The following is a 26,346-nucleotide window of genomic DNA, read 5'->3' as shown; positions in this document are numbered from 1 at the left end:
TGCTAAACATGAATTTAAGCAACAATTATTATCGTGGCTAGAATTTAATATATACATTTACTATAAGAATTTTAAAAGCATATATTCAATTTCCTCACCCTTTTTAAAAAATAAACTGAAAATACTCTATCAAAATCATGCCGATGGAAAGCAATGGTATGCTGAGCTTAGCCCTTTTCAGAAAGAATTCAGATACAATGAGTGGAAAATAGCCTTAAAGAAAAAGTTGAAAGAAGTGACAACTTAATTAAACTCAGCTACTGGTCCCATTTTATATTTGTCTTTCCAAACTGCTAATGAATTCTGGCCCATTTAGTCATGAAAAAATGTATATCCTGAAGAATCTGTATCCCTTCTGAGGTAATTAATGGATATTTATTAGACAAAAAATGCATGTCTATTATTCATAATATTTGATTTTTAAATTGGCATTAACATGCTACATTTGGACTAGTAGGGGAAACCCCAGCCAAATTATAGAAAGCAGCTACTGAGATGAAAGACATTCCACAAAGGGGGACCCAATCTCAGAACCAGTTAACACAGCCACGAGTACTTTATGGGTTGCTACAACACATCAGCCACAAACAATTTCCAGCCTAGGAAATACACTCAGTGTAGCTACTGGTGCATAATATATATTTGATCCTAATTAGACCTAATGAACGAATTTTAATTCTTTATCTGCTATGTTTTGTAGGACACCGACCCACAAATACAAAAAAAAGGTTTTGGGGAGTGGGTATAGAGCTAGGGCCATTTTAACACCAGCACTAACATCTTCATTTTCCTAAGTCATTTCGTGATGATGAAGGATTGTCTGGAATTCTTTTTTAAAAATAGGTTGTGGTAAAAAACAAAACAGAACACATTATCAAGAGGACTATAAATTGCATAAAGATTCAATAAGATGTACAACTTCATAATAAGAAAGTTTTAGATTTCCTTTGTTTATTTTAATACATTGAGGAGTTCAAGGTAACGTATGCTTTCTAAAAATCTAATCTGAAAAATTTTAATTGGGGTACTGATTTGGAACTTGACAGGTTCAAATCTGTTTTTAAAGATTATTCATAAAAATTCTCCTTTCAGATAAAGTAGAAAGGATAACAGTTTCATTTGGGGGAATTAAAAAAATAAATGCCTTGTGGATTCTTCCTTATGATAGAATAACTCTTATCCTATTAGAAGGCAGAAATATTTAATGAGCATTGTCCAAAAGACATAAATGTAACTAAAATATTTTCAAATGAAGTTAAAAAGTTAAATTCAAAAAAAAAGTTAAATTCAATGATTTTAGAAATTCTTTTAAAATCATGGAACCACTTCATTTGAGTTTCTGAAATTATTCACCTACCTTTTAAAAAAGACTTCCCTTGAGAAATATCTCTTCATATATAATCACAAAATCTATTAGGATATGTTGACATATTATACTATAGGGTTATGTAGCTCTATAGTTTCATCAGCAGTGTAAGGTTGGCTGATGTCTGTAATTGACAGGCCCTAAATTTTAGTGGCTTAACACAAGATCTAATATCCAGTGCAGGTCAGTGGAGGGTGGGAGGTGAGGGTGAGGCGGGAGCCCTCTGTTTCAGGCAGTCAGTTAGGAGCAGACCTAGTCAGTTATCATGCCCAGGCCGCCCTCTTGGTCTTCTAAGCAATCATGCTCCTTTCCTTCTGTGATTGACAGTCTTGCTTCCAATAGCAATCATGTCCAGTTCATGAGAAAGATTTGATTAGTGTCCCCTGCATCTTTGTCTTAACGTGGGGAAGAGGCACTGTCACCTGGAATGAGACTATAGATTCTGCTATTCGTAGACTATATCAAAATTATGCTCCTTGAAAGTATTTGAAGAGTCATGAGAAAATAGTAGGCCCCAGAAATATCACAAATGTGAGGAGTTTAACATGAAAGACAGTTCTCCAGTCAAAAATACACAACTTGAAATTTGGTAAAAATATCAGATCATGAATAATCCAGTCACATTTTGACTGGCAGACATTATCAGAGGAGACATTATGATGAAAATTGTCATAGAGCTTGGAAGTAGCACAAAGTCTTGAAAAACCAGATTGGACTATCAAGAGGGGCTAAAGCATCCATTAACTTGGATCACAAGGGCTAAAGTTCTCATTTGGAACTTCTTCTCATTCAGCAAACATCACTCTGTTCAGAACCCACCATCAATATAATTTTGGACTAAGAGCAATCGTATTCATTCTTTCGAGACCTTTCCTTCTAATTATATTTAAAGAAGGAAATGGCTTCTCATTCCTCATATCTCATGGGTAAAAGTCTTTTATTTGTTCATCACACTGATCCTGATCTCATACCCAGTTACATTTACTAAAAGAACAAATTTAACTTTGAATGTTAGAAAATAGATCTGAAGTAAATATCAGTGTGTATATATCATATATCTATATCTATATCTATTTAAGCCATCCAAAAACTCAGGGCTTACTCATTGTTGAATGTGGCCTGAACTCTGCGTAACTTTAACGACATGTGGTCAGCCTACAAAGATTTATCTGCTACATATGCTTATAGGTAATACAGGTAACACCCACGGCTGGGTCCTGAAGAGGGTTTCCATTTCTCTACTTTTGGCATGGTTTCCTCATTGAACTGCATGGAAAAACAGGAGGTGCACTGCTCAGGGGGCTTGATCTTCTACTAGAAGACTTTAGGATACTGTCAAGTTTAGTTCACTTTTCTGGACTTCAGTGACTTCTATTACAACATAAGATATTTAGAGTATGCAAAGCCCCTTCAAGAAACATAATTTGACACAGAGTAATATCTGATTGATTATGCTGTCATTTCATAATTAGCCTCAGAAATGAGACAGGAAATTCATCTAAGTGAAGAACACAGAGCAGGGCAAAATACCCTTACTGCTTTTCAAATTTTGATATCTGGGAAAAAAAAAAAACACACAACTAAACCTCATATCAAATTTTAGTCTTTAATTTTTTATTTAGACTAAATATAAACTTTTAGAGATTTTTGTTAATGTTCCTTTTCATTGTTAACTTGATATTCAAGAGAATTCAGAAGCCAATGTCTTTATAAAATAATTTCAAGATATGAAAATAGCATTTATCTTTAATGTCATTTGCTTTGTACCAACATCACAATTCTATTTTAACAATTATTCTGAGTCCTTAGAAATTAAACCACTGTATTAGCTACAGAGACAAGAGTATAAATTAGTTCAGCTATTTCAAATCCTTAAACTATCTGCTTTCCTTCCAGTTAGATCTGTACAACCAGATGGTAAAGATCAGGCTTAGGTGTTTAAAAATGATCTTCCTAATGGTGGCTTTCTTATTTTACTCTTATTATAAGAGTTGTTTGCAAGCAAAGGTTATACGAATTGGTTGGTTCACTGATATGATTGAGTGTAATAAATGGAAACTGCTATAGATTGTTAACATAGAGGTTGATAACCAGAATATCATGTAGTTTTTCATACAATTAGTGAGAACTGGTGATGCAGAAACTCTCAGGCCCTAAACAACAATTCACAGATTGCCAGTAAATCAGCATGAATTTGCTTGTGTTATGCTTCATTTTTGGAGTAAATACATTTATCAATACCCATTTTATATAGTTCAATGAAGTAATCTACAAATATAAAAGCATTTTGCTTTTGGGTATCGCCATGGTCCATGTAAATGCTCAACAGTCAGAATCGTCTGCAGGAAGCACTCTAGGTCACATGGTTTGGTTTACAGACCTGAATATACATATTTCATTAAACACTGGCATTTATGTGCTCAAGTGGTACAGTGGCTTTGGAATCTACGGTCAAGTGGAGTAAAAATAATGTGGAAGTTTAAATCAATCGAAAAGGTATCAACCACCAATAAAAGCACTTCCGTTTTTTTAACTTAAATATCATGCAAAAGACTTTCCAGAATTACACCATTCCACCAAATTGCTGTTGTCAGGGTCACTAATGATCTCCAAATTGTGAAATTCACTAGCCAAGTCTCAGTTGTCATCTTACTTGATCATTCCTCCTCCTCTGATATAATTTCTTCTCTTGGCTTGCGGCACACTGCATCCTCTTGCTTTTCCTCCTATCACCCCAGATATGTCTTCTCAGCTTCATTGATTTGTTTCTCCTCTTCCTCCTGACCTCTCAACCTTGGAATATCCCAGGGATCTAGATACCCAGGGAGAACCAGTCACTTCTTGTCAACCTCCTCCATCCCCACCTTGTCCGAAGGCATCATCCTCTCTCACCTGATGATTGCACTAGCTTCCTACTTAGTCCCCCAGCTCCCACCCTCCCCTTCTTACAGACTCCTCTCAACAGGGCAGCCAGAGTAAGCCTTTTATAGTGTAAGTGCCTCTCTGATCTCATCTTCCAGTTACTCTCCTTCTCTCTCGGCTGCAGCTGGACCAGCCTCCTTGCTGTACCTCGAATAGGGAAGCCCTGGCTGCCTTGGGGTCTTTGCAGGGGCAGTTCCTTCTGCCTAGAGTATGTCTCCCTCAGAGAGCCATATGGACAACTCCTCACCTTCAAGTTTTTTGCTCAACATTTAAAATTCTAAGCTGCACTGTCCTCAACACATTCTCCAGACCCTCTTTACTTTGCTATATTTTAAATTTTTTTATTTTTTTATTTTTTTTTTGCGGTACGCGGGCCTCTCACTGCTGTGGCCTCTCCTGTTGCGGAGCACAGGCTCCGGACACGCAGGCTCAGCGGCCATGGCTCACGGGCCCAGCCGCTCCGCAGCATGTGGGATCTTCCCGGCCCGGGGCACGAACCCATGTCCCCTGCATCGGCAGGCAGACTCTCAACCACTGCGCCACCAGGGAAGCCCTACTCTACTATATTTTAAAAGCACTCTGTTACTTTCTTATCTGCTATGTAATTACTTATTATGTTTATCTTATATTGTTGGTTTCTTTTCATGGGACTGTAAGCTCTTTGGGTTAGGAATTTTGATCAGTGTTGTTCATTGATGTGTCCCAAGAACTCAGAACAGTGCTTTGCTCTTAGAAGGTGCTCCAATTGCATCCATGTGAGTGAATGGTGGTGCTATATCTAGAGCGATCAGGAGGTCAGTCCTTCTAAGTCTGGTATGCCAAAAGCCGGAGGAAAGAACAGTTCCTTGGTTAAAGATATGGAGTATGAGTTAAAACTATTTTTGCCTAATATAAGGAAAGCACCTTTCAAGTAACAACCTCAAAGCGTTGATTGCTTTTTTCTCAGTAATTCTCACAATACCACACATTATCATGTTCATAAATCAGGGTAAGGTTTTCCATTGATATATCTAGAAATCAAATAAGGTTTGGTGTGTGTGTGTGTGTGTGTGTGTGTGTGTGTGTGTGTGTGTTGGAAGGGAAGAGGGGGTGTCTTTTTCTAAGGGATGAGCTACATGACTGTAGGATAGGATAGATTTAATGACAGTGGGTAGAGAGAACATAATTATAACAATTTACAATATCTCAATAGTGAAGGAATCAAGTAGAGAAGACCTAAGAAATATCTGAAAGTTGAATTTCCTATGGGTTGAAAGATTTTCCTTCACAATTTTTAAGGAATGTGAAAAATGGAATAATTTGATAAAATAGAGCTGCGATTTGCATGAGTGCTCTTAGAAGTTATGCTCTAAGTATTCAAAGGTAGGTGATGATATTTCAGATGGTAAGTCAATAGAATAAATCTATATTCTATAGTAATAATTCTGTAATTGCTTTCATGGTCTTATGTTACTATTGTATTAATTATTTCAAAGTTTATCACATTTTGCAAAAATCCTGTATTGTTATCAATATTCTAAGTCAACTTCAGCAATCACTTAAGGTTAGATCTTCAACTTCTATAAAACACTCTATGCCACAGCACTTTCATATTCCTACGGAGCAAATTTCTGTTTTCCACTGCAGGTTGGCTCATTGAAATGGCATATACTCAAGGATAGCTTAGGGGACTCCAGCAAATGTTTTGATTCTACTTTATTCAACATACTTTTATCACCCGGATTTCCCAGCTCTCGGGTTCAACTCTTACATCAGGAATATAATATTCATTGAATTGGAAGTGCTTTGTTTAATACTTTGTATAATACTCATTGAATTGGAATACTCATTGTTTATTATACTCTCTTTCATTCCCTTTTGTTACCATTCATGGTTAAGCCAAACATGAGGAAGGAATAATCTGAAAAATTAAAACGTATCTATACAGATACCCACTTTGTGATTTCGAACAGCATTTTCTAGGGCAATACTGATCCCTGGAAAAGAAATGTCAGAAAAGTGCTCAGCTACCTTTTACAAATCTAAGGTCATGAACATTTCCAGAAAAATAAAAAGATGTAATGCACTAAAAGCCATGTTTCTCTATTTTTAGTTGCATGCAGATATTTTTGTTTGAAAGCACTGAAATTCTTAAAATAAATTAGCCATGTTGCTGATTTCAAAAATGTGAATGAGGGTATAAGTAGCAGGAGAAAAAACTGTTATCAATCCTACTCTGAATAATACTATTAAAGCAGAAAATATTTTATTTTAAATAATTGCCATTTCAGATACATAATAAAAATAATAGGAATAACCCCAACCACAAGATTTAATTCACACACACATATTTGTGTTGGTCCATGGAGGAAATATATGTTTTATGCTGAAATTATATATTTCTTTGAAATGTAGTTCAAAATAAGAAAGAACACTTTAAACATCTTCTTTCACTTTTAACTCCTTACATGCCTCAAAGCAAACACCTGAACATATGTCAAAATACTCCATAGCTACAAATCAGTAAGGTCTTTATTCATTGAGAAATTTCATTTCCATATCCCTCTTGTTAGATTTTCCTTGGGTGTTTATCTTGAAAATCCTACTCAGAGCTCAAATAAGTTTTTCTCAAAGTCACATTCATCTTTCATAGATCATTTCAGAAATCATACTCCTTCAGTATTTAAATAGGAGCAAAGACAACACTATCTCCATAACCCATGGAGAATTTATATGTACTAGCACAGCTAGCTATCATTCTAAAGATATTTTCCACAGGAGACAAAGTCCATCACATAAACTCTCGTGCATTTAGAGGGTGGATATTCACAGTGATGCCTGACATACCTGTTTTTGGAGGAATCATGTCCACATCTCTTTATTCTTTACCCTCAGTAATTGATAAAAGGGGCCATCATTCTGGGCACAGGAAATGCCTCTTTTGATTGCTACCCCAAGTAATTAACCTTCCTAACAATTTCACTAAATTCCAAATCTAGCAGTCTTTTTGTCATTGACCCTTGGTTCTCAGAACTGTAGATCCTGCTCTTCTAGCCTCCTTTGTCTTTCTTTCATGGCTCTTATTACAATTTGAATTACAAGACTATTTGGCCAATTACCTTTCAATAACTACCTCCGACTGCACGGAGGATGGGGGCGGGGATGACTAGTCCACAGGGACTATCACAGAGGCCAGAACAGACTACCGAGTAGACTTTTTTTTTTTTTTTTTTATGAAGTGGGTTTATTTAGAGAGAAACACACTCCACAGAGTGTGGGCCATCTCAAAAGGTGAGAAAAAGCCCCGAGTAGACTCTTAACAAATGATTATTGACTAGATGACATAAAGACCAATGGTGCCATAAATGTTAAAAGATCCAGAAGTTTGGTATTTAGAATTTCACCCTTTATATTATGCTTTTCAGATAAGTTACATTTACTGAAATTATGGCAATAATTCAATGCGTGGGACTTTATGCTGTTCCAGAATATAACTCCATACCTTGTTTTTATATTTTTTACTGAATATTAGAGCTTGGTACATTTAACCCTTGGCTGTGCTTATATTTAAGAAGAGCGTTCTCACATATAAATCAGAAAGGAAGGAAATCAGGCATTTACCAGTAAAACCGATTAGTGTTTTAAGTGACCATGGATAATGACTTTCAATACCTTAGGCTATTTCATATTTATTGAGTGAAATATTGTCATAAGAATCTTTTTATATTTTCAGTCATTTCTTTTTTTCTATTCCGTTTTGAAGATATTCACATTTTTTAGAGTTGAATGGCTATCATCAAAAAATAAGAAATAACAAGTCTTGTTAAAAGAGTGTGGAGAGGGGCTTCCCTGGTGGCGCCGTGGTTGGGAGTCTGCCTGCCAATGCAGGGGACACGGGTTCGGGCCCTGGTCTGGGAAGATCCCACATGCCGCGGAGCAACTGGGCCTGTGAACCACAACTACTGAGCTTGCACGTCTGGAGCCTGTGCTCCGCAACACGAGAGGCCGCGATAGTGAGAGGCCCGCGCACCGCAATGAAGAACGGCCCCCGCTTGCCACAACTAGAGAAAGCCCTCGCACAGAAACGAAGACCCAACACAGCTAAAAATAAATAAATAAATAAATTTATAAAAAAAAAAAGAGTGTGGAGAAAAGAAACACTTGTGTACTGTTGGTGGGAATGTAAACTGGTGCAGGCACTATGGAGAACAGTATGGGGGTTCCTCAAAAAATTGATTCTTAAAGACTTCTTTCACTGTCACATATGAATCATATGGAGTTTCTGGTTTAAAACTTTGTGTTCTTACTATGGTCCGATTTATTTTTAAACAAAACGTTTATCATTTAGCATTTGCCTACAACCATCACATCAGTACATAATAAGTGGCAACGAAACAGGTGATTGGCGAACGTTGTCATTACTCTGTTAGAAGGAGAGTGAGGAAAAGGGCTCTTTGAGAGAAGTAACAGGACTGACACTGGATCTGCGTTCCATGGCTGGCACAGCGAGCCACACCCTTTCTACTAATGAGTCTAGAAGGGTTGCCAGCTCTGCCTTTTATCTGGGAAAACACAGGGCTATTTATGCCTGAACATCATGTACTGAATTTACTTCCATTGGTAAACATGGTCACCATTCCTGGTCTTCCAAGCCTGAAAAGAAAGCAAAGTGAATGTACTTGCTATATGATAGGGGAGTTTGGTAGTTGGGAAGTCTACATGCAAAACTTGTTTATTTTGACAAAATGACTCTGACTTCAAGGGATTAGACTGGAAGGCAGAGAAAATGGATGTCAGGAGTGATCGGGACAGTACTGAGAAATCCTAGCCAAGAATGTTGCCCCAGCCTTTAATCTAGGGCAAGGGGGGATATTGAAGTTGCATGTGTAGATAGAATCAACAGTGACTACGTTGGTATGAAGGAAAATTTGAAGGCTTGTTTAAGATTCTAATTCTGAGTAACTGGGTGACATGATTATATTAAAATATAGCCCTGGGGAAGAAGAGCAGGTTGGGAGTCGGAAGATGATGAGTTTTAGAAGTTTTGAGTTTGAAGTACACTGAAGATATTCACATGCGATGTTTACCAGTTACTTGGAAATGCGGGTCTGGAACTGATGAGAAAGATCAGGGATAGAGACATAGATTTTAAGATTTTCATAAAGGAGGAAAAGGTGAACTGAGCGGAGATTAAACAAGAGGGACAGAACCCAAGGGAATACCTTTAAGGTCAGGCAGAGAAAGAGGCACCTGTAAGTGAATTCAGGAGTGATCAGAGAGATTGAAGGAAAATCTTCCAGTGTCACAGAAGGCAAAGGAGAAGAGATTTTAATGGTCAGGGAGCTGACAGTGCCTAGTGCTAGTAATCTGAAAGCCTTTTTCTCACATTTGTTTCCAAACATTACTTTGTGTTAATTATGTAATAATTGGTTTCTCAGCTTTAGTAACAATGACATGAAGAAATTCAAAGTAACTCTTTGTGTTATTAGAACTGCACAATTTCTTCAATGTGTTTATTGTTTACCATTCAAATATTTGACATACTTTACCTAGAAACCTAGAAAATATATTTTCTTTGAATTTTATGATTTAAAATAAGGAACTTTGGGCTTGTACTGAATTTTCAGACTACGTGTAAAATTACTTGTAATGAAGAAAAGGAAAAAAATTATTCAGTATAATCCATCATTTATCAAACCCCCTAAGAAAATAGTGATGTCTGCCAGCTTTCCATTTTAACATTTTGGGATAACTCTATGAATAAAACAAACAAAAAAATCAGAATAAAAATTCTCAAAATTAAGCATTGATTCCTGTCAAATGATAATGAAAAATCACTAGGTTTCTTTCCCTGTGATATCAAAGAAGTGTTAAGTGTGAAAATTAAGGAACAGTTGTGTGTATGTAAATTTTTTGAATAAATTAAATTTTAAGAAATGTGTTATTAAGTTACAGAATGAAGTCGTTATGTTAAATATAGGTAATCCTCACTGTGCACAGGATAACTTTAACTGGAAACTCAGGCATAGCAAACCACATTATTGCTTTCCATGGTCATGGTGCCTGTCCCATGGCCACTGAGAGGACTGCCTATATGTTATAAAATCACTTTTCATATGTTTATTGCATAGAGCATCTTGAAACAGAAATCCTTTCATCTCAATATATTATCCTAAAACCAATGTTAAAGAGGTAAGCTAAAATATACTTATTCACTGCTACATTCAAACCCCGTTGCAAATTCTCATAAAGCAAAATGACAAATTATTCACTATTTTAAAGAGCAAATATCACATTTAATAGATTCTAAGAATTGTATGTAACAATGCCTTGTGGAACAATACACACTACAAAAGTGATCTTGAATGTAGGTTTACAATAGACATTTGCATGCAAAAGAACTAAATTCATTGTCTTTTCTAATTCACCATTTATAGAAGTTTTGGGCCCTAGGTAAAAATATAGAAATATAGGCTAAACAAGACACCACCTATTGTATTGCTTCTTTGTAAATTTTCAGAAAATCTGCTCTGCTTTAAAATTAATATTGTCCTTCAATATTATCAGCTGAGAAATGTATTTTAAATTTTTTTGGTATATACAATGTATCTTAAATTTAAGGCATGGGAGATACAGGTCTTTACTCAGACATTCAAAAGATAAAAAGAATAATATAACAAATATCCATGTACCCACCATTCATCTTAAAATATAAGATATTATGAATTCAATAACTAATAAGAAGCTGCTGTATAAAAAAATAAAATACAGAGTCCTAAAAATATTTTTAAAAAGACATTATGGGGGCTTCCCTGGTGGTGCAGTGGTTGAGAGTCCGCCTGCCGATGCAAGGGACACGGGTTCGTGCCCCGGCCCGGGAAGATCCCACATGCCAGGGAGCGGCTAGGCCCGCGAGCCATGGCCACTGAGCCTGTGCGTCCGGAGCTTGTGCTCCACAACAGGAGAGGCCACAACAGTGAGAGGCCTGCGTACGGCAAAAAAAAAAAAAAAAAAAAAAAGACAATATGAATTCAATTAAAGCCTATCATGCACGCCTCTGATTGAAATATCTTCCCTAACTCCCCCGAGGTAACCAGTATCTGAGTTTCATATTTTTCAGTGCCCTTTTATTATATTGGTTTTTAATTGATGCTTTTTTTTTTTTTAAGGTTAAAGCGATTCTTTCCTGTGTCTGGTTGTGAATTTTTATTTTGAAAACTTGTTTTGGGTTTTATCAATGTTTTCTGCATTGAGATTGATCTATAGTCTGTGTCAATTGTAAAGTTTTAAACCTCAAGCCCCATATGATTCACATATGATGGTGAAGGGAGTCTTTAAGAAGTAAATGACTGAAGCAATAGAAAAAGATCCTTACGAAAATATTCACTCAGTAAATATGAAAATGCTTAGAGTATTAAAAGTAGTTATTTGTAGGGGGACTTCCCTGGCGGTCCAGTGGTTAAGACTTCGCCTTCCAATGCAGGGGGTGCGGGTTCGATCCCTGATTGGGGAACTAAGATCCCACATGCCTCGCAGCCAAAAAACCAAAACATGAAACAGAAGCAGTATTGTAACAAATTCAATAAAGACTTTAAAAATGGTCCACATCAAAAAAAAAAAAATCTTAAAAAAAAGGAGTTATTTGTAATTACTTAAAACACTATTTGGGGCTTCCCTGGTGGCGCAGTGGTTGAGAGCCTGCCTGCCGATGCAGGGGACACGGGTTCGTGCCCCGGTCTGGGAGGATCCCACATGCCGCGGAGCGGCTGGGCCCGTGAGCCATGGCCGCTGGGCCTGCGCGTCCGGAGCCTGTGCTCCGCGGGGGGAGAGGCCACAGCAGTGAGAGGCCCGCCTACCGCAAAAAAAAAAAAAAAAAAAAAAAAAAAAAAAACACTATTTGGTTTTACTAATAACCTCCTAATTTCCTTCCTTTTTGATTTATATGTAAGATCATTCTTCTTAAATTAATAAGCACAGTCAAGTGTTAAATGTACAAAGCTATAATGTTCACTGAGAAATACAAACTGGTCTTCTGTCAAGTGTTTTTATATGTATGCTCTTATATAGTCATTCAGAACACTGATTAGGAAAAGGATGTAAGTGAACATATATAATTATGATTTAGGCACATGTGATTTTTAACCGTTAATGCTTTTTGTTTAATTTCAATATCCAAAATAGATAAAATATGCTAAGGAGGATAAAAATCTCACTGTAATCAAATTTTCTCACCTTAGCATAACTATTATCACTTTATTTTCAGACAAGTTTTTACACAAACTGTGGCTATTAAGTGATGGATCTCACCGCATGAGACAAAGCCCAAGTGCCAACTTTAAATTAATTTTGGAATATGAAATTCATCCATTGATTTTTAAAGTAAAGTAGCTCAAACACAAACTAAAATGAACTATATATTGAAGACCAGTAGTCATCTTAAAAAAAGTTTTTTTGGTTTTTTTTTTTTTTACAAAATCAACTTTCATTATTCTTTCTACAAAAATCATCTCTTACTGAATTTACCATTTCACTCAGTTTTTCAGTCTTTTTTTTGTTTGTTTTTTTTGCAGTACACAGGCCTCTCACTGTTGTGGCCTCTCCCGTTGAGGAGCACAGGCTCCGGACGCGCAGGCTCAGCGGCCATGGCTCACGGGCCCAGCCGCTCCGTGGCATGTGGGATCCTCCCGGACCGGGGCATGAACCCGTGTCCCCTGCATCGGCAGGCGGACTCTCAACCACTGCGCCACCAGAGAAACCCAGTTTTTCAGTCTTTTACTTGCTTTTTAAAAGTCTCCCCTCAGGATTTCCCTGGTAGCACAGTGGTTAAGAATCCGCCTGCCAATGCAGGGGGCATAGGTTTGAGCCCTGGTCCAGGAAGATCCCACATGCCGTGGAGCAACTAAGCCCGTGTGCCACAACTACTGAGCCTGCGAGCCACAGCTCCTGAAGCCCGCGTGCCTAGAGCCTGTGCTCCGCAACAAGAGAAGGCACCGCAATGAGAAGCCCACGCACCGCAATGAAGAGTAGCCCCTGCTCGCCGCAACTAGAGAAAGCCCGAGCGCAACAATGAAGACTGAACGCAGCCAAATAAATAAATAAATGAATAAATTTTAAAAAAAGGAAGTCTCATCATAAGCCACAGTCTTTTGTGATATCAATATAAAGTTTAGAAACTTGTTTACATCTACTTTTGGTTTTATTCTGCCTTGAATGAAAATAATCATATTTGATATAAAAAGAAAATTTCAGTGATTTAATTTTATGTCCAACAATAGTAAATTATTGATTTTTATAGTAAACAATTTGTAAACAATTGTTTACATGTTAAAGCAATTTATATTTCAAATTTTAACACAATTTATAAATAAAATAAATAGAATAAGATTTTATTTATTTAAAACTTTATTTTATTTAATTAAATAAATTAAAAATATTTTCAAAATTTATATTTCAAATTATAAAATGATTTTTATTGAAAGCAATTTGATTTTTTATTTAAACTCAACCACTAAGAAATGATACTCTGTCAACTATTTACTTCTCTCCAAAGTTATCATTTTACTTCCCTGTACATTCAGGGATAATGACCACTTCTTACTTCAGAATGAGGCCTGGATCTCTTAGTTTGACATTTAACATCCTTCTTGAATTAGCACAAAACTTCTTCCTTTATCTCCAACACTCCCCTGCTGAATCCTTTAGTACAGGCCCACCGTTCTGGACTATTCACAGATGGGCACATGAAGGTCAACCAGATGCCAGATCATGCCTTCCAACACTTGGCTCTGCTGGTACCACGAGGATGCGGTTTCTATTCTAACTGCACATTTACACAGCCATATTTGTTTCTTGGATAGTTTTCCATTCTTTTTTTTCTTTTTCTTTTTTTTTCAGGGATTTCTGTTTTGGCCATGCCCTGCAGCTTGCAGGATCTTAGTTCCCCGGCCAGGGATTGAACCCGGGCCCTCAGCAGTGAAAGTGCAGAGTCCTAACTACCGGACTGACAGGGAATTCCCAGTTTTCCATTCTTTTTTTTTTTTTTTTTTTTTGCGGTATGCGGGCCTCTCACTGTTGTGGCCTCCCCCGTTGCGGAGCACAGGCTCCGGATGCGCAGGCCCAGCGGCCATGGCTCACGGGCCCAGCCGCTCCGCGGCATATGGGATCCTCCCAGACCGGGGCACGAACCCGTATCTCCTGCATCGGCAGGCGGACTCTCAACCACTGCGCCACCAGGGAGGCCCTACAGTTTTCCATTCTTAACCATGATCTTTAATCTCAGTATAATAACAATTTTTTAAAAAGTGAATACTTTCATAGTAAAACAGCTAAATGTGGAATAGAAAATAGTTTTGATCTAGATCACAACTGTATTGTTAACTATATTTGGTTGTTCATTAAATTTGCAGACAATGTACTTATATATAACTTTTTCAATGTTCTTAAGTGTTTTTAGCATTAAGAATTTGTTCTAAAGTTTGAGTGCTGTGTAGTTTTAAAATATTTAAATGGTCAGGTCAAACAAACACAAAACTTCTGAACACTGCTTGGAGCTAAATTTGAAACCAACCAAATTTCTTAGGTTTGCAAAATTGAACGAGAGAAGTACCACTGAGCTGAATGCATGTCAGGAGCAACGGCTCCACTAGAATTAAACCAATTCAAAGTTGTACTTGGACCAGGATTTGCAACAGGTCAAAGTAGCCAAAACACAACATTTAAAAACACATGCTGTACATGTGTTTTTCCATTAAACTAAATTCAGTTTTCTTTTTTCAAGCCCAAATTTATCTTCAGAACAAGAGATTAGTGTTTCTATTCTATCTTTTCTAATACTGAATTGACCTTTCATTAGAGAGCACATTATTTTAAGCTGTGTCTTTACTAACCTGATTCTTTTTGCGGACCTGTATCTTTTGTTTCAATCAACCAAGTCATAACTTTTGGTTCATTATACCACTGGCACATGTGTGTCTTTCTCCGTAATCCTCATCCCTCTTTTGCTTACGTTTTTCTCTCAGTGAAGTATAGAAAGTCAGAAGTTGTTATGACTTGAAATAGCTCTTTCATTGCTTGGACCCGTCATTTTCTTACTATCCTTTGGCTATTATTTTTAACTTGTACTTTTTTTTTTTTTTTTTTTTGCGGCACACGGACCTCTCACTGTTGTGGCCTCTCCCGTTGCGGAGCACAGGCTCCGGACGCGCAGGCTCAGCGGCCATGGCTTACGGGCCTAGCTGCTCCGCGGCATGTGGGATCTTCCCAGACCGGGGCACGAACCCGTGTCCCCTGCAACGGCGGACTCTCAACCACTGCGCCACCAGGGAAGCCCTTTTAACTTGTTTTATGTCTTTGTATTTTGCAATGGGGTGGAATGGTACACTCTGAAAGCTCTTGACATGAGAGCCAACCTGCCATTTGCTATTTACTAGGAATGCTATTTACTAAGACATGAGAACCAACCTGCCATTTGCTGGATGATGCAGCAATTTTGGGGGTCAGTGCCTCACCTGTACATTGGGAACACAATGCCTACATGACCAACCCCATGTTAATAGTAATACCACCCCACCTTAAGATAGATGATCCAGGAAATCAAAGTAGTTACTGAATGTGAAACACCTATGCACTGGGTGAAATAAAAATACAATCTGTTATCTCTGATAATCCTGAGTATTAAATAAAATTCCAGGTGTGGGTACTTTGCAGGTAGAGTTTTAGTTTCTAGGAGAAAGCCTGGTTAAAGAAGGCAGCACTGAGCCATCCTGACGCTTCATCCTCTACTCCAGATGCTCTCTTATTTCCACTGCTCTCGTCTTTGTCCCCTTCTTCTCAGTTGTTTTTGGTTTAAATATAACATATTTGCTGAACAAAGCTTACAAATCCCCTCTGCCTTTCCAACCACTCAACACACACACACACACACACACACACACACCTTCACCACCCAGCCCATTAGACTGTCACACAACAGCTCTAGGTAAAGCTTTTCTGAAGAAAATAGACTCTGCTGAGTACCCCTTTATCCTCAGTATACATTACATTACAAGTATCAGTACTGAACTTTTTAATGCTTACAGTGTTCCCTAGGAGTATATCAGTTAAGCGGGCAAAAAAATATATATCTGGAAGTTTATTATTTTTCCACCAATACATTTGACACCACCTTTGGAGAGCGAACAAAAGGCATACTGTCAAGCAGATAGACCTGGACAAAATGTTATTCTTTGTTCCACACAAGCACAGAAGTATATTTAAGCAAAGAAAGACATTCCATGACTCTCCTGGGACTTCCTTCCTCAGCTGAATTATACCAACATGTTCACACCACTTGGTTCAGACTGTGTTGGAATTTAAAATGCAGACTTCTATTTGCCAACGCTTCAATCCCACAGCTATAAAAATTCATATTAGGATTGACCCTGGCTTTAAAACATCATAGAACAAATGGAGGTTTATTGGAAAAATGTGTATACACATGAAATTAGTCGGAGATATGAAGATAAGGGGTGTCCTTGTTTGACAGATGCTGTACTTCTACAGGACAGCCTCAAAGTCGCCAGAAGTCACCTGGTTTGGGATTATGTTTCAAATCCAGGCTCACTGACATTCATGAAACTTTTGGCAAAACATGGGCCAAGTTTCAAGCAAGGCTGGGTAGAATACTTCTTTCATGTGGAACCTATGTGAAACTCAGTGGTTTTGGCGAGGTTTCTCCTTGAGTTTCACATTCAAACAAGCCAAAGTTTCAGAGTAAAATTAAGGGGCAGAGGGAAACAAAGAAACAAAAAAACCCAACAAAACACGAAAAAAATGGCTTGCCTAAGAATTTAATGGCCTCTATCATGTTCCAAACCTATTTCATCCTTTGGATTCTGCAGCTGAACTTGTATTGCCTTTTAGCAATACATTTCTCCCCAGCAATGCCAAATCAAGCCTTCCTAGTATTAAGGAGGAGAGTATTCTAGAACCCCCCAAGGCAGGGAAGTGTATGCTCAAAATAACTGGAGGATTTCAAGTTTTGACTGTACACACATCACAGAAATGGGACGATTAAAAAGCTCCATATTATGCAGATCTGAAGGGAGAAAGTTAGCAATTAAATGTCCAGCTTTTGGAAATAAAAATTTAGACTGAATAGCTTCTAGGTTCTGCTACTATCTTAGTCCCAGTTCTAGAGATCATACTGCATCTGCTCCTAATCTGGGGGACGTCTCCCATAGCTGACTCCCTACTCCACCCCTCTGAACAGGAGTCCTGCAGCCACTGGCGTTCTTCCTTGTCAGCAAGGTGCAGAGCACGGAGCACAGTGTATCCGTCCCCACAGTCGGGGACTTACACAGAATCCTGACAGGATCAGGCTCGTTCTACTCTTCACATTCACCAGGACACAGGGACAGCTTGCTCAGTATCTGGCTGAGGACTTTGAAAATATCCTTTGCTTGTGGTGAAGAAAAGAGTGACAAACAAACGTAATATACACATGAATTTTCTCCAAAATAAAGAATTTGACTGAATGACTAGAAAGTGCTACACTCTGTCTATTTTAGGAAATACGTTTTTTTCATTCCTTATCCCTCATTCAGCAGAAGTTTCACTACCATAACAGACTTCTGGCTACAGAGGATTTTTCTTTTCCTTTTCTTTTTTCTCTAGTTCTCTTTTTTTTAACTTTCTTTTTTTCTCTTTATTTTTTCTTCTTCTTTTTCTTTCTTTCTTTTTTTCTTTCCTTTTTAAAAAAAAGTTACCCAGAAGATGTGTGTTTAAAATGCATTTTTCTTTTGACATATGGTGTGACACCAATAAACTTCTTTGGAAACAAAAATCTCTAAATTCCAAGGACTTCAGTGTCCATGTTAAAAAGCAACAGTAAGTCCCCGAGGCACATGGTAATTTTGGAGGCACTCAAGTGAGGGGTTGATAGAATCTGGTCTGTGCACCGTCATTTGCTGCTTGATTTTAGACATCTGCTCGGAGGGCAACAGAGAGCTCTCATAAAGTCTATAATGGTCAGAGAAACTTGCCATAAAATAGTCTTGGCCTCTCAGTTGGGGGTCCCTGTACTGATAAAACCTAACACATATCAGTGAGAGAAAACCAAAGCCCAATAGCTTATTCAAAGGAAATAATACAAAAGCGTTCAACCAAAAAAAAAAAAAAAAAAAGACTTTTTACTGAACACAGTAAATACTCATAACGAAAGTAAATGCTGTGTTTGAAGTTAAAGTCCACAGATCAAAGTACTTTGCAGAATGTCAAGACCAAGCATAAGGTAGGGGAGGGGGAGGCACAGAAAACTCTCCAAAATATTATATTGTCACATTGGAGAAACCTGCTAGCCGAAGACAGTCAGCTAGTTAAGGAATTCTCAAAACCGAGTCACCGAATTGTGCTAGGAGTATACAAAAAAACAAAACAAACCAACAAACAGAAACTGTTCTCATTCTACGCTAGTAATGAACAGCACAGTGATGAAAGAAGGTACTAAGGTAGAGCTATCTCCCTGTCCTTAAAATAATTACTAATATATCTCCTTTCCTCAGGTAGTTGCATCTTTTTCCTTAAAAAAAAAAAAAAGGCCCTTAGAAAGTTAAAAATAAGTAAGCCGTCTAAACAGGAAAATTAGGATGTCTGCAAGGCTCTGGACGACTCTGGCAATGAGGCTTAATTAGCGTTCTGCTGCAGCTCAATCACAGGCGGGTCTGTACTGCAGGTCAACATGACGGAGTGCGTTCAGCACAGTTTAAAATTACAGCCACAGAGATGCACAGATGCTACTGCTGTATCCTGGAGCACCGTATTTACCTGGAAATCGTTCAGCACCCCCGTTTATTCTCCTGGTTAACAAGTTATTTAAAAGACATTAGTCATAAACATCATAAACCAATAACATCACTCCAGAATTAAAGAAAAATCTTACCTACAGGCAGCCGGGTTCAACAGTTGCTCTGAAGAGAGGTAGGAGTCATTGGCCTTTTACACGTGGAGATTGTTTATTTAGCCCTTTTTAAAAGGTCTTGAACTCCAGAGGTTTAAGATTAAGTCCAACCCAAGTGTCTGAAGGGAAAAAAAAGGCAAGAGAGAAGGCAAATGAGAGACGGAAAGAATCCCAGCTGCTGGGTGGTGCTACTGTTCTGAGAGCGTTTGAGCTATTTTCAGCATTAACAGCAGCCGGGGTTGTCTGCAAGGGATGAAAAAACCTTGCCGAATCGCCACAGCCCCCCTCCGGGGAAGGGGGGCGGGACACAAACCAGGAAACCCACAACAACTTGCTTCACTGTGCAAATATTCATTTACATTTTGAGGAAAACTGCCAGCACGATTGAAAACAAAACACAATAAAACATTTCGACTGAAATCTTACAGAAACATAGTGCTTTGCCATAATCCTCGTGTTTTCAAAATGATCTACCTGGTTTGTTGAAAATAAGATGTTCTATTTATGCCTTATTGAGAGGAAAGACTTTTCTTCTGATAGTTCCTTGCTTGCTTATATGGGTCTTAAAAAATATTTTAGATCTCTCTGGGAGGAATAGCTGTTATCATCCTATCCTTCTTAAGACTGAAGACAAATGGTTTATTTCTAGCCCACACCCAAATTTCCAGTTTCATCAACTATGCTATTTTTGACAGCTACTGGGTTAAGCTGTTGACATTTCTTATCTGTTGGCAGAGATTGAGGTCCATTCAGTGACAAGACGCAGACAGGCACCCATCCCCTGCCTCTCCCTCCAAAGGCCAACGAAGAAATATTTCAGATTGGGTCACCAGCAATGACTGGCAAACTCTGAGCTTTCATTTTGTTTGTAGAATGATGAATTAAGATCTACAAATTGGATTCATTCATTCATTCATTCAACAAATATTTTTTGTGGCAAGTACTGAGTCTACTATCTGCCAAGAACTCTGAGAATACAATAGTGGACAAAATTAACAATGTCTTTGCCTCAAAAGGCTTACAGCACACAAACGCAGCAAGAATAAGGACAGAATTTGCTACAGACTTTTACAGCTTCTTTTCCACAGTCTATTCAAACCATAGCAACTGGAGATGGAGATCTCTTTCTACTCTGACTGAAGGAAGATATGCGTCATCAGACCGACTCCTGACTTCCATTGCTTCATTATACCTTTTGCAACACCCCTAAGAAGGAAAATTAGTTACTTCCTACCAAGGAAACACTTAAGTATTTTTTATAAAAGCCTTTATTCTACGTAGATGAAATCCCTGAATCCTCTCAATTCCCTTTTCTTCATAACAAAGAGAAGGCTTGCGCAGTCAGAAAGTACTGCGGAGAGGTGAAAGAAGATTCTCTGATCTTAGTCCAGTATACAAACCACCTTGATATATTTTATAGTTAATATTATGAAGGTTGGTTACCAGAGGCTCAGATCAATTCAACTCTTTCCTTGCAACTGATTAGAGAAACTAATAGAGGAAACTAATTAGAGGAAAGAAATAGGTGAGGGAGAATAAGAGGTAGGGACTTCCAGTTGCAAAATAAATGAGTCACAGGTATGAAATGTACAGTGTGGGGAATCTATACAGTCAGTAACTATGTCATATCTTGGTATGGTGACAGATGGCAACTAGACTTATTGCAGTGATCATTTTGAAATGTATAGAAATGTGAAATCCTGTTACACTATGCCGTGTAACAGGAACTAACATCGTGTTGTGGGTCAATTATACTCCAGAAACAAACAAACAAACAAACTCAGAAAAAGAGGTCAGATTTGTGGTTACTAGAGACGGGTTGGAGGAAAGATAATTGAGTGAAGGCAGTCAAAAGGTACAAACTTCCAGTTAAAAGTAAGTACTAGGGATGTAATGTACAGCATGATAAATATAATTAACACTGCAGTATTTTATATATGAAAGTTGTTAAGAAAGTAAATCCTAAGAGTTCTCATCATAAGAAAAACATTTTACCCTATTTCTTTAATTTTGTATCTATATGAGATGATTGATGTTCACAAAACTTATTGTGGTCGTCATAATGTACGTAAATCAAATGATTATGCTGTACACCTTGACTTATACAGTATTGTATGTCAATTATATCTCAATAAAACTGGAAGAAAAAAGAAAGAAAATACTGAAGACTATGCGTGATATGTTTTTTTAAAAAGTTACACGACTGCTATTTCAACTACTGCGGTAAAATAGTGAAATCTTTTGGCATGATACGCTCATGTTAAAACTATGCAGATATTTAAATTTAAAAAATTATAAATTACATTTGAAACATGTAATCAAAATTTAAAAATACGATTAACCTTATTTTTAAAATATGAAGCAGGGTTTTAAAAAAGATCTCTGTAGAATAATGCATTTTTCTGTTCATTTATTTTAAGCGGTCCCATTTTAATATGTCTTAAATAACTGTCAGTTTAAAATCGGATATTTACTTTACTTGGTCAAATTATAAATGGTAATTCTGGCAAAAAAATGGAAGACTAGCCTCAGAAAAAGAATTTTAATTGTTTTTACTTTTTCCTCCTTACAGTAGTTTATAATGAAGAGGAAAATACATTTTTAAATTGGCCTTCCTTGAGAACCTATGGAAGTTAAGGGGACAGATAAAGATTAACTCTTTGAGTACTAAGTCAACCATTATTTTTAAATTCCAAACTACCTGCTTTTCACACCAATACTGAGAGAAGCCCGCTGCCTCCTGTTTAACTATTATTAATCATTTTATGTCAATCTGCACTTGAATGAACAGGTTATGACCCTGCTAGCTCCCCATTTAGGATGAGTCCTACACTGCCAGGTGACTCACCCAGGTCTCCTTTGTTCCCCAAAGACCCTGACTGTCCAGACAGCCTGTCCATAAGCACCTTTTGACAGATTTGATGTCACAGAAGAGTGCAGATTGAGGCATATTTTTAAAGGTTAGAAGACTAAATTTTGGACTTTTCTACTTTTGCAACCACCATGTCTTTTATAAGTTATTAATGCCTTAGCAATTGTACCAACTGTACTACCGTTAATGATTTTATTTATATTCTTTCTTTTTTTATTTTTACAAATAAATTGATTTAAAATCATTGGAAAATGCTTATATTAGAGTTGGACTTCTTATATTGGCGTAGCACTAAATAGGGCTTTGGCATAACCCTTCTCTTGTATAAGATGGGGATAATAACAGTACCAATCCACAGAGTTGTGGGAGGGTTTACATGATGATGCACACAAAATGCTTAACTAAGCAATGCTGATGCATAGAAAGCATAAAAGTTAATGCTATTATCACTAAGTCTAGAGCTTGGCTATCCAATATGATGGATACATATGGCTGTTGAGCACTTAACATGTGGTTTGTCAGAACTGAGATGTCATATAAGTGCAAAATGTACACCAGACTTTGAAGACTTAGTATGAAAAAGAGACTGTTGATCATATGTTGAAATGGTATTTCAGACATATTGGGTTAAATAAGATAAGTTGTTAAAATTAAGTTTACCTGTTTCTTTTTACTTTTTAAAATGCCAGAATCTTTTAAATGTACAAATGTGGCTTGCATTCTATTTTTATTGGGCAGTGCCATCTAGGCCAGTGATTCTCAAACTGTAGCGAGCATCAGAGTCTCCTGGAAGGCTTGTCAAAACACAGAATGCTGGCTCCTACCCCTCGTTTCTGACTGAGTATGTCTGGGAAGGGGCCTGAAATTCTAATCTCTAACAAGTCCCCAGTGATTCTTGACCACACTTGGCGAACCACTGGTCTTGATCCATGCTACTTAAAAGAGTGATCCATGGGTCAACAACTAATTCTTGGAGGAATTAGAACACTTGGCAAGTTTGCCGGCAGAGATGCAGGCTCCAAAGACTAAGATAAGGACCTAGTTACAAGAACCCTTGCAAAAGGCATGAGTGGGACCGGCCGCCATGTTCACTGAGGTTCTTAAACTCTCCAAAAGGACAGGTTTGGTTTCAGAGGCTCGAGCAAGAATAATCGTTCTGAGATGAAGAGGGGGAAAAATGGATGGAAAGGTTGGAAGTCAGTCTAGCTGTACATTTCCTTCTCTCCCTCCATAGCACATAAGAAAAACTGAGATTGTTTTCGGCTAAGTATTTGTCTAATTAACACAATGTAGCTAAGGCACAGTTGATGTAGAACAAACCATGCTCAAAGGTATTTATGTCTCAAGAAAGGATCTTATGAAGTCAGATAACACTCCACTTGTTAGAACCATGAGAAAGATTGGTATTTTAGAGTGGAGAGGCTTCTGGATCCTCTGCCCACCCTTAAATAAGGGAGCACACTATTTTGAATGACCTCACCAGTTTGCCAAGTGACTTCTCACTTTTTCAGGTGGCACCAAAGCCTTGTGGGCTCAAAGGGCTTCCTGAAAATAAAATCCTCATTGTAAGAGAGAATGCGGACCCACACTGGTAATACTTAAAACTCCCAGTTCTGTATGCAGCGACCATTTGTAGCTTTATGTCTCACAGGTTGGTTGGTTGTTTCAGAAAACTTTAAGATATGTGTAATGCCTCACAGCAGAGAGTCTGGAGCCAGTGTGTCTGGGTTAGAATCCCGGTCAGTTACTTCACTTCCCTGTGCCTCTGTTTCCTCCTCTTTAAATAGGACCTATCTCAGTGGGCTGTTGTGAGGATTAGAACAGCTGTCATTTGAAAGGAATGTAGAAAAGTCTGGCACGTTGGAAATGCTATTATTGGTTAAATAATTAAAATATAGTAGAATCTGTGCAGGTTAGTATATATGGCCAAATGTAGTAATTTGTTTTCAGATACCATGATGATTTCTAGGGACTTTTATGTGCATGGGTTCTTGAGTACACGTATTTTGAGGGCTTCTTTGAGAGCTGTTTAAATTTTTTTCCCAAGAGAACTCCGAATTCTCATTTGATTCCTCATCACTTCCTATTAATTGAGAGGATCTCAGTAGGAAGGAAGTGAATGTAGTTTTCCCATGAATATTGTTTTCCAGGTTACATTTTTTTCCCCTCTGAAGTCCTTTGAAAAGTGAGTTGCAGTATAAATGTTTGAAGGTTTTCGTGGCCATGTCGGTTGGGTAGCATTGTCTAATATTCCAGGGGAACAATGCGTCATTCTCTTAGTCAAATATCTTAGTGCTTAGGGAGAGGCAGCACGACCGTCTGAAACAGTGGCATGAGTTTCAAAGATGTACTGAAAGGGCAGTCAGATTCTCATACTATAGAGACGATAGACATCAGATAACGCTGATCAAAGGAGGGGATAGACCCCCAAAGTCTGGCATGTTGAATGCAAAATGAAGGCTAGATTAAGTGTACTAACATCTTTTACACTTGTCTGCTTAGACCACATGAAACAGAGTAAAGCATGCTCAACAAAACTGGTGATGCTTGGAAGCATCATGCCCTTAGTAAGTGTCAGCAGGGCCATCTCCAGGAACCTCAGTGTTACACGTGTGGAACAGTGAATAAACCCAAGCCCAAGAGGTGAGTGGTTTCAGACCAGTCACACAAGCCCTCGGCACTCATGCCCTGAAAGGGAGGGAGAAGAATTGAGCTATAAACCCCTTCCTAACTCTAACATCTCAACTTTTGCTTGGACTTAACAGAGATGCCATTTGGCCATTCCCCCTCGCCCCCATAATCTACATCTAAAGTTGTCAAATCATATGTCCACTTATTTCTGCTTCCTGGTTACCAATGTGAAGCGAATGTGTTTTAGGAGGTGATTTGCCATCTCATGTGCCATTATGCAATCTGGGACTGAATTTTACTAAATAAGGTGACAGTCTGAAGGAACGATTAAATAACCAGTATCAAGTGCAAGAGATTCTATAGAAAGAACTTCTTAAAACCTTTGTTACAACTCACTTTTCTAGTTAAAACCTTATTGTTTTTAATCTTACTGTCTGAACTCTATGTGTATTTAGCAAGTGCCTCTGCTGTTTTATATAACCATGACTAAGCTTTTCTTGATATTTATATGCCGTTGAAATTGAGCATATGCAACAGTTGCTGCATATGGTAGAAAAATCGTTAAGATAAACCTTCGTAAAGGGGCCTATTTAAGGCTCTGCACGACCTGCTATCTTCTCACATCTCCACCCACATCTCCTACCCTCCTTCTAGCTCCATTTCTTCCAGGTTCTCTGGTCTTCTCTCAGTTCTTGGGATGGGCCGTGGTCAGGGCCTGTGCGTGCATTATTCCCTCTTGCCGGGAATAATGCCCTGCCCTGCTCAGCAGTGGATTCGTGCGCCCTTCAGCCCTCAGCTGAAGTGCCTTTTCCTCAGGAAGGGTTTCCCTGCTCCAGCCAAGGTCAAGCTTTTTTGTTGGCTTTTTTTTTTTTTTTGGAGTATTATTGCTTTACAATGTTGCGTTAGTTTCTGCTGTACAAGAAGTGAATCAGCTATATGTGTACATATATCCCCTCCCTCTTGGACCTCCCTCCCACCTCCCCCGATCCCACCCATCTAGGTCGTCACAGAACACCAAGCTGAGCTTCCTGTGCTTTACTCACGGTAGTGTATATATGTCAATCCTAATCTCCCAATTCATCCCACCCTCCTCTTCCCCCAGCCCCCGTGTCCACATGTCTGTTCTCTACATCTGCGTCTCTATTCCTGCCCTGAAAATAGGTTCATCTGTACCGTTTTTCTAGATTCCACATATATGCGTTGATAGAGGACCTAAAAAGATGGAGAAATATCCCATGTTCTGGGATTAGAAGAATCAATGTTGTGAAAATGACTGTACTACCCAAAGCAATCTACAGATTCAATGCAATCCCTATCAAATTGCCAATGGCATTCTTCACAGATTTAGAACAACAAAAAAATTTTTTTACAATTTGTATGGAAACACAAAAGACCCCGAATAGCCAAAGCAATCTTGAGAAAGAAAAACAGAGCTGGAGGAATCAGGCTCCCCGACTTCAAATTATACTGTTTTTAACCCTTGAAGAATCCCATTCCTCACATTCCCTCCAATGTCAAACGTTGCGTTTGTTTGAGTGATTGATTCATGTAGTTCTCCTATTTCCCCTTCTCGTCGTACCCCTGACATGTGTGTTGTATTTGTGCCTTGCACAGGGGAAGGGCTCAGTGTGCATTTGATTA

The 26,346-nt window shown here is 38.1% G+C and overlaps 1 protein-coding gene across 4 annotated transcripts in view; it reads right to left on the bottom strand.

Annotated features, from left to right (window-relative positions):
• The window catches only part of SORBS2 (sorbin and SH3 domain containing 2), a 209,404-nt gene that overhangs the window by 153,725 nt on the left and 29,333 nt on the right, over positions 1-26,346 (bottom strand). For all 4 annotated transcript variants that reach the window (XM_082608349.1, XM_082608346.1, XM_082608347.1 and 1 more), the window contains exon 2: positions 19,185-19,321. The gene's annotated coding sequence lies outside the window, so the exon portion shown is untranslated. The remainder of the gene's footprint in view (positions 1-19,184; positions 19,322-26,346) is intronic.

The sequence above is a fragment of the Mesoplodon mirus genome, assembly GCF_964341445.2.
Source record: "Mesoplodon mirus genome assembly, chromosome: 20".
Lineage (NCBI taxonomy): Eukaryota > Metazoa > Chordata > Mammalia > Artiodactyla > Ziphiidae > Mesoplodon > Mesoplodon mirus.
Note: the sequence above shows the minus strand (reverse complement) of the source record. Positions and strands in the feature narration are given on the sequence as shown.